Below are 13,945 nucleotides of genomic sequence, written 5' to 3'. Positions count from 1 at the left end.
ATACAATTGTGGACAAAAATTGTGAGACACAAAATTTGGTTTTCACAAAGTTTGTTTTGTCAGATGTTTCTATTGTGTGCTGAAGTACAATTATAAGCATTTCATAGTTTTTTTTTCTTTTATTTCTATTGCCAAATACTGTATTTGAAGTTTTTGCAATGACTCAATATCTCCCGTGCTGACCTTTATTTTTATTTTTGTTACAAGACTTCTTTAGGGCCAAAGGCTGACTGATGCCAACCCATTCTTGCCCGTGCTTGGAGTTGATCACAATTTCTCCATTTTTGTTTGTCCTCCCACTTTTTTAGGACTGACCAGAGTTTCTGAATGAGATTGAGATCTGGGGAATTTCCTAAAAACCCCGCTGTGATCCCATTCATTTCTATAGCTGCATTGTGATCCTTGGTCACATTTCGCAGTCAAGATAGTCCTTTGGCCCCAGCCTAAAAATATCGAAATTTACCAAGTGATTTTAACATGGACCATATATTAATCATAGAATCATTTCTGAGATTTCGCAGTTAGTGCAGTGAGTAGATGGGCTTGAGCCCTTTCATTATAATGTCACAGGCAGCTGCCCAGGCGACTCCATGGGAAATGTCCCCTTCCTCACAACCTTATAAAAGCTAAATAACTGAATGCAGTAATACCGGTAAAGACTAAAATGACATAAAACGGCACCCAATCTTACCACAAAGCTCTGGTAATTGCATATAATACTGCAATGTTAAAAGGACTGTAATTTACAGATTATTAAAGCATCTAAGAACAAACAGCTTATAAAATTCAAATATGTCTGACAAGTTGAGTAACGGTAAATAGTACCAGAAGAGAACGCTATAAACCCTCAGGAATATTTGTCACAAGATAGAACGGTCATAACTAGCTGATACGTCACTGCTCACAGTTGGGATGATAGCAATCTTATCATGGCTGTTACAGATACCGACAATACAGTTATGGTGGATTTACACAGGGCGAGGAGCAGCCGATCATCAGCGTTCCTTCCTCGCTCAGTGGGGGTGAAGCGCTGTATTTACATGCAGTGATCACCTCCACAGTATGAGGGCAAGGGATCACTAGTCCCCATACAGAATCATTGTTTCTGGGCAGCAGATCGCTGTTTAGACCGCACAATCTGCTGCCCAGAACCAATAATTTACTTGGATGCATGAACAACAGTATCGGGAATGAGTGCTCGTATGAACGTTTGTCGCCAATCTGCCTGACAATCGGGCTGTGTAAACCTGCTATTAGTAGTCCCCATCTATAGGATTAGTAAATCTGCCCTATTATTTTTAATATAAAAGATATAAGGGTTTACTATACTGATTAATATAATATTACAGCATTTATGGTCATGTGAAGTCTCTGCAGCCGTACTGTGTAAAGAGGGCCATGCGATTTGAAGACTGGGGGGCCAGCCATCGTTATCTTCAATAGAGAAGTATATTTAGTGCCGGTACGTACAGTATTTCTAGATTTACTATTCCATATAATATTTCTATATTTGCCGGTATGTAGAGCATTTCTATATTTATCGGTACTAACAGTATTTCTAGATTTACCATTCCATACAGTATTTCTATATTTATGGTATGTACAGTATTTCTAAACTTCAGTCCTAAAAATCTTCTGCAACTTTCCCTAAATCAGAAGTAATGTTACCAAGAAGCCAGGACGACCGGGGCCTTTACTAGAAAGGTTACAGCACTCACTCGCTCACTGGTGGAGTTATCTTGTTTTTTTATCCCTTCCTCTATATCAGGCAACCTCAAACTGCGGCCCTCCAGCTGTTGCAAAACTACAACTCCCAGCATGCCCGAACAGCCTACAGGTATCAGCCTACAGCAGGGCATTGTGGGAGTTGTAGTTTTACAACAGCTGGAGGGCCGCAGTTTGAGGATGCCTGCTCTATATGAACAGGCAGAAGACAAAGATCACTTCTGCCTTGTGTCCCCATGTCATGTTGCAGATGGGAAGTGATGCTGCATATCAGCCCCTTTGTATCACGGTCAACAAAGGAACTAGCAGAGAAGATTACGATACATGGATGGATGCATGAAATAATGATGTCTAATCTCTGATGAACATGTGCTGTCTGTGTACATGATCAGATGATTCTTGTGACAGAGGAAGAGGTGATGAAATCATCTCACCGACTCCCAGGCTACTGCAGTGCCACCAGAAGCAACGAAATCTCACAAGCGTTCAGGAAACACTTATCCCATGCATTACAATGTGGTCTACAGTTAGCTTTCATCATAATATGCAGAACAAAACAGGTATAGGAACCAAAGTCAAAGGGGATACTAATACATTGTACAGTATAGAGGGAAAAAAAGTCTACCACCATTCTAGGACATGCTGATGGCAGCCATTTAATTCCTGGAGAACCCCTTCAGTACCAGTTTTGATAAATGCCACCCCTTGTGATGAAGCGTTTATCAGTGAGGGTGACTTCACATGGGCAATTTTGCACTTTATAAGGTCAAAATTATGAGAGAAAATCCAGAAAAACAAGAAAAAAAAAGAAAAAATGATAAAGCGAAAACCACCAAAGCCCCAGAAAAGGGAACCAATACGGTACATTACTTCCCTAACCTTCTGGGGACACTAATACAAACACCAATAATTTTTTTTAACTTTTGTTTATATAACTGAAAAAGATAATTAAAATAAAGGTGGGAAAAATTAGTGGTGCCATCAATGGTTTCAAGAAAAACACATTACTGGTAAGCAATTTGTGTTTTCCTCTCACCTATGACAGCACCAATACGACAAAACTATCAGTTACCAACTGCTCCGAACTTGGTGGGAGTGTCCCTGATTTTTAGAGACCGTCCTGGTAAATTAAGGCTGTCCTGGGCTGAAATAGGTGTTGCTAATATAAACCCTGCTCATAAGTGGGTAAATGCAACCTGTAATGTCTTAAAAATAGTATGAGGGGAACTCCAGGTAGCAGACCTTGATATCTGGAAGGGAGAAGCATCCACCTAATCTGCCCAAGTGTTAGAGACTGCCAATCTTGGACCAAATTATCCTTTCAGCATCCAAACCAAAATATGAAGATGAGCTGGTCTGGGATGCAATAGCAATTGTTGGGGGGGGGGGGGGGGGGGGGTCCAACACCAAACTCTATAGCTTCATGCACAAGGATCTCTTTGGCCATCTTGGAGTCACTAGAATTACATAAGTTTTATCCACTCTTATCTTCCTCAGAATCCTGGGTATGAGACAAATAGAGGGTAAGGCATAACTCGGCTCCGGACACCAATTCTGAGCTAAAGCATGTATCCTTAGTGGAATGTCCTGAGGATTCAGAGAAAAAATAAGTCTGTTTACTTTCCCATTTGCCTTTGTGGAAGAAGGTTAACACAAACTATGGCCTCGTTCAAGCACCATTCCCCCTGGCTGATCCTTGTTCTGCTGAGGAAATCTGCTAACCTGTAGTACTTTCACTGTAGCTGAACTGCAGATTGCAATCACTCTACCTCCGATATCTGAAACCTATATCTGGCTAGCGCTCATAGTGAGGGAATCCTGGATCCCCTTGATGGTTTAAATAAGAGACTGTTGTCATATTGCCTAAGTAAAAAAAAAAAAATACTGGAGCTACCACCAGCTAGGTTGATTTTATTGTTTTTAGCTCTTTGAAGTTGGAGAAAGAGTGTAAAGCTTTCAGATCCCAATGGCCTTGTTTATTGACCCCTGAGTGAGCCCCCCCAACCTCAAGGGCTGGTAACCATCAGGATTACCAACGGATTCTGAGGTGACCAAGGGGAACCTGAAGATAAATTCTCTGGTGTTGTCCATCATAGCAGGGACATTCAGGCTGTAGATGAGAGATGAAACTAGTTGTCTAAAGTATTTGGGGAGCCTTTCCAAAAATTTAGAATGTCAGACCTAATACAGACATTGCTTCTATGAGAGAACCAATGGAGGAACAAATGAGCCAGACTCTGCTATTAGGCAACTTTTGTCAGAGGGAAAAAAAGCACCTTTGAGTCAAAGAAACTAACTGAATTCCCAAAAACAAACTTTTGAAGGACTCTACTTGTTCCAATTTATCTTCCATACCAAACTCATTAAGGTGGTGCATACTGTAGGAACTGCAGGTCCCGAAGAAGATCCGAGTGGGAAACTATGATAAAGTCGTTGAGATGAGGGATTAACGTGACTACCCTCAATCTGACAAACTGCTATCTCTACAATCAGTTTGGTAAATACCCTTGGGTCTTTGGCTATTACAAATGGAAGGGCTCTGAACTGGAGATGCAACAGCGAACCTCCTACCCAAACTGCAGTTCTCAAAAACCTTTGGGAATCAGAATGGATTGACATGTGATTATAAGCATCCTCTAGATCTAGACTTGTCATAAAAACATGAAACAATCTTGGAAAAATAAAGTCAAAGCTGACAATTGTTTCCATTTTGGATCTCTTGTAAGAAAGATTTGTTTAGCCTTTTCAGACTGAGAATAACCCTGAATGAGCCATTTGGTTTCTTTACTAACAACAAGTGGGAGTAAAAACCCTTTCCTACCTCCTCTGTGGGAACCGGACAAACCAACCCTTTCTTTAGAAGGGGGAAAAAAAAAAATCTCTGTCTTTAAAGCTATTCTTTTACCCGGGTCCTTGGGGCACTCTGTCTACACAAAAGAAAAATTGTGGTAGGGAGGACAATTCTATTCGATAACCCATTTTTGCCAGATTGGGTACATCCGTTGAGCCGTTTGGCTCAGTTTCATCAGACGGACGCCAAAATGGACACCAAAACGCTGCTTGCAGCATTTGGGTGTCCATCTCCAAAGCGGAATGGAGACTGAACTGATGCATTCTGAGCGGATCCTTTTCCATTCAGAATGCATTAGAATGCAAACTGATCCGTTTTGGACTGCTTGTGAGAGCCGTGAACGGATCTCACAAACGGAAAGCCAAAACGTGAGAAAGTAGCCTAAGGCCTCATGCACACGACTGTTTTTCGGGTCCGCATCCGAGCCGCAGTTTTTGCGGCTCGGTGCGGACCCATTCACTTCAATGGGGCCGCAAAAGATGCGGACAGCACTCAGTGTGCTGTCCGCATCCGTTGCACCATTCCGTCGCCCAGCTAAAAAAAATATAGCATGTCCTATTCTTGTCCGTTTTGCAGACAAGAATAGGCATGTCTACAATGGGCCACCCGTTCTGTTAATTGCGGAAGGCACACAGGCGGCTTCCATTTTTTTGCGGACCGCAAAAAACGGGCTACATGCATATGACCGTGCCAAGATTCACTTGTTCCCACAGATCTTTTCCAAGGACTGAACAAAACTGCATAATCTGTCTCCTACTGGACTTCTAGTATCATTGCTGCTTAGTCTTGGGTTTACTTTACTGGGAGAACACCCCAGATTTTTAGGGAATATATCCTTCTCCCTTTGCTTTTACATCTGTCTCTTAAAGAAGCCTTGTGACTTATGAAAGAAACCGTTAGGAAGAAATGATTTAGTGCCCCATCAGAAGCCTTCCCAAACATGCTGTCTAAGGAAGAACTAAAAATAAAAAGTCTAGGCTCCTCACAAGGGACAGCACATAACCTATATTTCAAGCCCTGATCCCCCTTCCAAGAATTTAACCAAATAGCTTGTCGATCCACATAGACATAGCTGCCGATCTGTAGGAGAAACTGACAGCATTTGTAAAAAAAAAAAAAATCTTATCAAAAGGTGGAAAGAGATGCCAGAAGCTAATCACTAGGCTCTTTATCCTTTATACGTATTTCCAACTGTCCTAACCACAATTTTAGGGACCTATATAACCAAGAAGCCACTATATAAAAGGTCTAAGGCTGGGTGAAGCAGATTCCCATGCTTTCCTCTTTCATAAACATCTGTCTTTTTATCTAATGGGTCAGCCAAGCAGCCCAAATCCTCTAAGGGAAGGACAGATCTTTTGACAATCTTTGTCACTGGTGTATCGACAGAAGATGTCCCACACAGAAGATACTGCTTCATCACATGGATATTTCCCTTGACCGTACTAGGGACAAAAAATAAATATATATCTGGATTATTCAATTCCTTCTTAATTAAAAGTTGCCATATTACTGTGAAATGGGTTTAGATTGTTTGACATCCTACAACTGCATGGTGGATCAGACCACCTTTAAGAAAAGCTTAGTTTCCTCAGCGAGAAACAAAGCCTTCCTTGTCATATCAGTCCCTATGCTACTGAATATGCCTCGAGTCCACATCATACTCCTTCCTTTGATGAATCACAATCCAATTCCTTGCTACGACTTCCACTTGAAGAATGGGGGAAAGTATTCTTCCAAGACTATGGAAGCTTTCACCTCTGACCTCACTATGGCTTTAATACTTTGAGATATATTATGAGATTCTCCAACAACCAGATTATCCACACACAGCTGAGAAATAGGTCTGATATAGGACTGTGGTTACTTTTACAGATTCCACACTCATGTTTAGACTTGAAAGAAGCATTCCTAGGAGCCTTTGCTACATAAAATACATAATAAAACACAGAACAATTCCCCAACATTAATATAATAAAAAAAATTATCTCACCCATAAAAAGGCATAAATGAAACCCAAGCTCCTCAGGACTAGTACCAGGCTGGTAGGTCTTGAGGCATCAGAAGGGTTGGCTGGACCAGAATCTCTCTGCTCTGACATGACTTAGATTAGCACTGGGATCAGTGTGGGGGAGATTTATCAATACTGGCATACCCATATGCCAGTCTTGCTCTCCATACACTGGCATTAGATGCGCCTAATTTATTAAGATGCAGATGTCCTGCGCAAGAATCTGAAGTCTACGCTAGTCAGGGGCTGGCACAGACTTCGGCTATAAACTTACGCTAGTTTCGGACGCAAGTTAAAGTAAATCCAGTGGGCCATGTCCTGGAGGACAGGAAACCTGAACTGACGTGTTTTGGGGGTGTGAACCATTTTACCTTCTGTGCGGTCATGGGTAAGGAGAAACAACGGATGTGTGTGTATAGACAAGCGTTGCCTTACCCCCATACAGCAGAGTTGATAGATGCATGTAAATGCAGCTCTCATCTCCTGTAATGAGCAGGCTATTATTGGGAATGAAATGTTTGTTCCCGATAATTGCCTGATTGTTACAGGAAGTAAAAGTTACATTTATGTGAAGCAATCATCTCATTTGCAATCAGTAGAGTGATCATTTGTCCCCATGCCCATTAATTGCATCTGAGCAGCAAACCACTGCTTAGACAGCACAATCAGCTGCCCAGAAGCAATAGGTGAACAGATCAGCAATGTATTCACACAATGAACAAGCGTTTGCTCATTCATCAGATGATACACAAAGGCAATTATTGGGAAGAAGTGCTCCTAGCTTCATAACTGCCCCCATCATTGGTCTGTGTAAATAGGCCTCTAGACTAGGAGATCATTATATTGGTTTTGATTTGGATCCCACAAAAGAGTGTCTGGGCAAATCTCCAACTCTGAACGACTTTCACTCAATCCTAGTTTAAATATGTTTCACTTATGTTAAAAGGAATTCATTTACCCATAAAAAAGTAACACATGATTACCATTTCATTACATATAATCATTACAACTATTTTTGGGCTTTTACAGTGTCATTTAATGTTACCATATTTTAATGTTCATGTTGCACCTGCATGATAGATTAAAGTGATGAAACTTGCAATTAAGAGGACTTAGGCCTTAGGGTACTTTCACACTAGCGTTTTTCTTTTCCGGCACAGAGTCCCGTCCTAGGGGCTCTATACCGGAAAAGAACTGATCAGTTTCATCCCCATGCATTCTGAATGGAGAGAAATCTGTTCAGGATGCATCAGGATGTCTTCAGTTCAGTTACTGAACAGCATTTTGGACGGAGGAAATACCGCAGCATGTATTAGTGCCGGATATGGCATTAAAAATACCCCAATGCCGGATCCGTCCTTAAAAATTTGAAATCCAGAGAGACGGATCCGTTCTTGCAATGCATTTGTAAGACGGATCAGTCTACAAATGCTGTCCGTTTGCATACAGATTGCCGGAACTGCTTGCCGGATTACTCTGCCGCAAGTGTGAAAGTAGCCTTAGTAATTTTTTTTTACGGACCGTGAATACCGGCTGTCATAAAAAAAAAAGGGAAAATGTCCTATTTTGTCCATTTTCTTGGCCTGATAGCCCCTTTGAACTGTATGTGGACTATTTATAAGGGGTATTTTCAGGAGGGGGAAAAAAAAAAGAAAAAAGAAAAAAAAAGAAGAAAGGCAGTAGAAAATTTACCTTTCTGACGTTTTTTAACAGATTTTTTTTTTCATCACTGTCATGTTCTGTTCTGTATGGAGCATGGCATCCATACAGGTGCAAGGAGCCTTTACTGTACCCACTGAATGTCTAAAACAGAGTTGTTGTTTTTTTTTGTTTTTTTAAAGAACCCAACCAAAACACGTATTGTGGAACTACTGCTTCTAGGGAAGAATATTACCAACATAAACCATGATGGAGGGTGGTTGTACAAAGCCACAGGAGACTCCACTCTGTGCCACCCATACATGCTACCACTGTCTTCGATATATATTCATGCTTTGGGAGTCCTCGGTCATGAGGATTATCATCATTGAAACGAGCGACATATGGGAGAGAAATTGAAGTACTTATTTTTAGGTAACTAGCATACTACATGTAGCCATGTACCCTTCATCCGATCCTTATTATTATCTCAGCATGTAATTACCCAAGAATGGGTTGTGAGCTGTGATAACCGAGATGTCATTTCCGAGAAGCACGTTTCGGTTGGAAATAACCTTCTTTCTGTAAATGAACAAGGAATTCTGTAGAAACTATTAGCTCATTTTGATACCCGTACATCTGCCTTGGTCCTCTTACTGCATTACAAACAGCTATGAGTAAAACCAAAGCATGTGCTTGAAACGCATAAGCGGAATCTCCTGGTATTTTCCTTTTTTGTATTGTTGTCTGAGGTTTTAGATACTGCATTTTTTTTATTTTATATTTCTTTATTGATCTGAATGTGACCGTCAATCCAATGAATTCTGTATGCTGTACCTGGCCTCAGGAGGCGAGCCGCCTATTCTTCCCTCTTTATCGTGCAGTACAAATAGGCTGAGTTGTAGAAGCACTCTAATCAGTGACTGATGTAGCTGCCGGGTGGTCAGAGTGAAGTCATGCGACTTGTCAGACCACAATCAGGGGCAGAAACCAGCATAAGAGAGTCATAGGAGGTGACTGAGCACATACTGCTTATGAATGGTTTGTGAATACAAAGAATATTTAAATTGGGGAAAAAAAAAACAAAACATGGCTGGAGTGTTTCTTTAACCAACTTGTATAAAGGGGAAGGCAAATTACTAAAAGACCTTAGGAGACAGTATAAAGAAGTCAAAACATACATAAATATCAATAAAAACAATTATGCAAAAAGTTAGATGCCACCTGTAAAGTGTACTGGCCACAAGGATTTATGCAACCTTAATAGAGAGAAGTGAACTGAATGGTAAGACTTATTTTGATAATGGATGAAGGGTAAGAGGCCCCTTTACACTGCTCAATCCAGCAGATGATTGTTGGGAAGGAAACGTTCCTTTCCGACAATCACTTGCTCGTCAGTAAAGGAGAGCGCTGCTATTACGTTGCTTTTATCTGCCTGATGCTCGGACAGTGTGAAGGGGCCTTTAGCTGACTACGACTACTCAAATACACCACAATCAGATCAAGTTTGCGGTACACTAAGGCTCTCTGCAAATTTACACTGGCTTGTTCCAATATCAACCAGAGAAAACACTCCTTCTGTATCTACTGAATTCCTCTATATAGAGAAAGGGAGGTTGTACAATCTATGACTGTATCATTTTTGAAGGGCTTTTTTAATACTTTGATACTGGTGGCCTATTATCAGGATCGGTCATCAACATCAAATTGGTGGGGGACCACCACTGTGCACCCCCACCAATCAGCTGCCGATGCTGGATACAGAGTATGGAGACAGAAGCATAAGGTTCTGTCCACTGTTTAGTGGCGATGCCAGCCAGGGTTGCCAACCGTGCAGAAATACGTGACTTTTCCTTTGTCCGTTTAAAAAAATATATATATATAAAAAAAAAAGTGTGCGCGTGATTTTTTTGAGGCTGTTGGTACTTGACTAGATTATTTTGGTGATCATTATCAGTTTACAGCCCACAGTGGCAATTCTTATCAGTACAATGAGTTATAGACATGCATTACTCATAATCTTTATCATTCATTAAGGTTTTCCAATTTGTCCGTAAAAACGTTGGCTGTCCTTGATTTTAGGATATATTGTCCAGAAAAAAGAAAAATTCTGGTTGGCAACCCTGGTGCCGGCCCAAAACAGGTGATCAGTGGGTGCCAGGTGTTGGACCCCCAACAATCTGATATTGATGACCTGTAATGAGGATAGGCCATCACTATTTAAGTACCGACAACCCCTATAAAAAGGCAAGAGGATGTACTGCTGCTAGGCTAAAGCAAATCGAGCTTCAGATCATAGATCCGAAGTCGATTCATTCAAAAACTTAGTTTTTAATACTGTTTCTGTACAGCATTAAAATGTATTGGCTCCACGTAGGCAAAATTCATATATCTCCAAAAGCCACGGGAGACTTCGGTGAATTACTTCAGTATTCCTAACTGGGTCTTTAAAGGGTTTCTATCACTTCGTATGACATATTTAGGTGTCAGACACTAGCGATCTGCTAGTGTCTGCTCTAACAAACCATCCTAATATGATAGGTTTTGGGGCAGCCGTTTTGCTAAAATAACAACTTATATCTATATGCTAATGAGCCTCTAGGTGCTATGGGGGCGCCATTAGCACCTAGAGGCTCCGTCTACCTTCATAAACTGTCGCCGCCCAGCGCGTCCCTCCAGCCCGCCCATCTCCTGCTGAATGCGATCCTCTCCGTGCGCGTCTCTGTTCTGCGCATGCGCAGTGAATGTCTGACCGCTTCCCTGCTCAGACATCTCCACTGCGCCTGTTCCTCGGAGCACTATGATGTCATCGGCGCAGGCAAGCGGTCAGACATTCACTGCGCATGCGCAGAACAGAGATGCGCACGGAGAGGATCGCATTCAGCAGGAGATGGGCGGGCTGGAGGGACGCGCTGGGCGGCGACAGTTTATGAAGGTAGACGGAGCCTCTAGGTGCTAATGACGCCCCCATAGCACCTAGAGGCTCATTAGCATATAGATATAAGTTGTTATTTTAGCAAAACGGCTGCCCCAAAGCCTATCATATTAGGATGGTTGGGCAGAGCAGACACTAGCGGATCGCTAGTGTCTGACACCTAAATATGTCATACGAAGTGATAGAAACTCTTTAAAAACATTTTAAAAAATAGGAATCCGAAGTGGGCCTTGGTACCGAGGTACCAGCCAGTACCAAAGCCGACGTCTGATTCCCATTTTAAAATGTTTTTAAAGACGCAGATTGTAGTATCGAAGTACTGTAAGTCACTGAAGTCTCGCACGATATGATACGAATTTTGCCTACGCTGAGCCAATACATTGTCCTGCTCCATACAGTATTATAACGAAGTTTTATGCGATGTTTCATCCGAAGTCGATTCGCTCATCCCTAATTTGTACCAGATGAATGCATTGACACAACATGGACATAGAAATGGTCTGTGTTGTCCGTTTCTTGCAGAAGGAAAATCAGACACAGTTGTGTGAACAAGGCCTGTATTAGACCAGCAGATGAGGCTGCCGATTGTCAGGAAGGAAGCGTTAACTCCTTACAAATCGCCTGCTCGTCAGTGAAGGAAACCGCTGCATTTACAAGCAGCGATCTCCTCCACAGTATGGGGAGGAGCGATCGCAAATGCCATCGCTCTTCCTCACACTGACTCGTTGTTTGCCGGCAGCAGATGGAGATTAGACAGAACAATCTGCCACGACAAACGATAATCTTTCAGTCGGCAGCACTTTTACACAGGTAGATCATGGCTAACGAGCGTTCATGCGACCTGCCCGACTATCTCCTGGTCTAATACAGCCCTAAGGATGATCTCAGGCAAATCCATACAGACTCCTTCATTCCTTTGTAAGAAATGGGACATTGCTCTCATTTACCTGCCATATGTTCAATTTGGGTATAAAAGTGTTTTCTATTTTGCGGTCTTTGAAAAGAACAGGAATAATTCACACTCCACATTCACAAGTGACATGAGGTGAAGCATAACATTTCTTCTGCATTCAGGCAGGTGCTCTAATATTCTACTTTAATCAGCCTGAGCATTCCCAAGGGAAGCGCCACCGCCAGAAATCCCAGTCTCTATCCTACCTGCTAGCCCTTTAGATTAAATTCACACCTTGTATAGAAGAACACACTTTTATACACTAGAAGGATGCAACCTTCTGTAGAGCCAGAAGCTCGCATCCTTCTAGTGTATGAAAGGGTGTTCTTCACATCATGAAATTACTGTTAAGCCATTTCCATGTCACCCCAAACAACTACAGCAAACGGAAAATGAATGGAACGGAGAGCGCTGTCCGTGTCCATCAATCTGAAACAGGACGGTGGATTATTAAAGAGGATCCTATAGGGACAGATTTGCGATTGGGTTATCAGTTCCGATTTGCTTATTTCTGCCGATTTTGCATGGAGTACTATTGTACACAACGTTACCTGCTTTACGAGTATTCGGTGGTGCCAGGTGGACGCCATGTACAGCCAAACAATCCAAACAAAAAATACCACGGCACTCAATGGAGGCCGCCTCAATAAGTTTGCTTTATTTTACGCAGAATCCAGTGAGGTCCAGAATATTACATATGATAATAGTATGCAGCCACTGAAGAATAGGGACGTTTCAGTTTTAGACTACCTTCCTCAGCAATATGGGTCTGTGCCTAGTGTGAAGCAGTTGTGGAAATAGTGGACCATGGTAGTGCAATATTCTGGACCTCACTAGCTTTTTTATTGAGTGCCATGGTATCTTCTATTTTGCATGCAATACATGTGTTCAGAACATAGAGTGACTTTGTTCAGCTGGGCCAGGAGAATCCGGAGAGGAGCTGATCCGGACACTTCTCCCGGTGCCCACTTGGTATTTCATGCTGCCCTTGGTTACGGCAGCATGAATCTACAGTACTAACAGCTTCCACTTAACCAAAAGTAAAATAACACTACTGCTGGCCCAAAACCACCATTCAACATGTACAAAAATTTGAGGGCACGCGATTTTGGAGGGTGCTTCAGGAAAACTCTTTCCACTATGGGGGGGAACATAGCCCCGCAGGTGGGGATGCTCTAAACAACACTCCAAGCCTTTACAATCATAAACCTGTGTGTATGAGGTGGGGCTGCGGGGGGGGAAGTACATCCACCAATGTCAGGCCCTACCCACTGCAAAGTTTCACTTACATAGCCTTTACCAGTGGAAAACCCCATTGTTTCTGCCTTGACCACACTATACAGTGGGGAAAATAAGTATTTGATACGGTACACTGGCGATTTTGCAAGTTTCCCACCTACAAAGAATGGGGAGGTCTGTTATTTTTATTGTAGGTACACTTCAACTGTGAGACAGAATCTAAAAAAAATAAAAATAATAATAATCCAGAAAATCACATTGTATGATTTTTAAATAATTTGTATTTTATTGCATGAAATAAAAAATTAAAAAAATAAAGCATCAACCAGCAAGAATTCTGGCTCTCACAGACCTGCTAGTTTTTCTTTAAGAAGCTCTCCTACTCTGTACTCATTACCTGTATTAATTGCATGTTTTAATTTGATACCTGTATAAAAGACACCGGTCCACACACTGAATCAATCACACTTCCACCTCTCCACCATGGCCAAGACCAAAGATCTGTCTAAGGACACCAGGGACAAAATTGCAGACCTGCACAAGGTTGGGATGGGCTACAGGACAATAAGCAAGCAGCTTGGTGAGAAGGCAACA

The 13,945-nt window shown here is 41.9% G+C and overlaps 1 protein-coding gene across 13 annotated transcripts in view; it reads right to left on the bottom strand.

The window, feature by feature from the left end:
- The window catches only part of MYO5A (myosin VA), a 175,157-nt gene that overhangs the window by 117,636 nt on the left and 43,576 nt on the right, over positions 1–13,945 (bottom strand). The window lies entirely within an intron of this gene.

The sequence above is a fragment of the Bufo bufo genome, chromosome 1 (genome assembly GCF_905171765.1).
Source record: "Bufo bufo chromosome 1, aBufBuf1.1, whole genome shotgun sequence".
In the NCBI taxonomy this organism is placed as follows: domain Eukaryota; kingdom Metazoa; phylum Chordata; class Amphibia; order Anura; family Bufonidae; genus Bufo; species Bufo bufo.
This window is presented reverse-complemented; position numbering and strand designations above follow the sequence as displayed.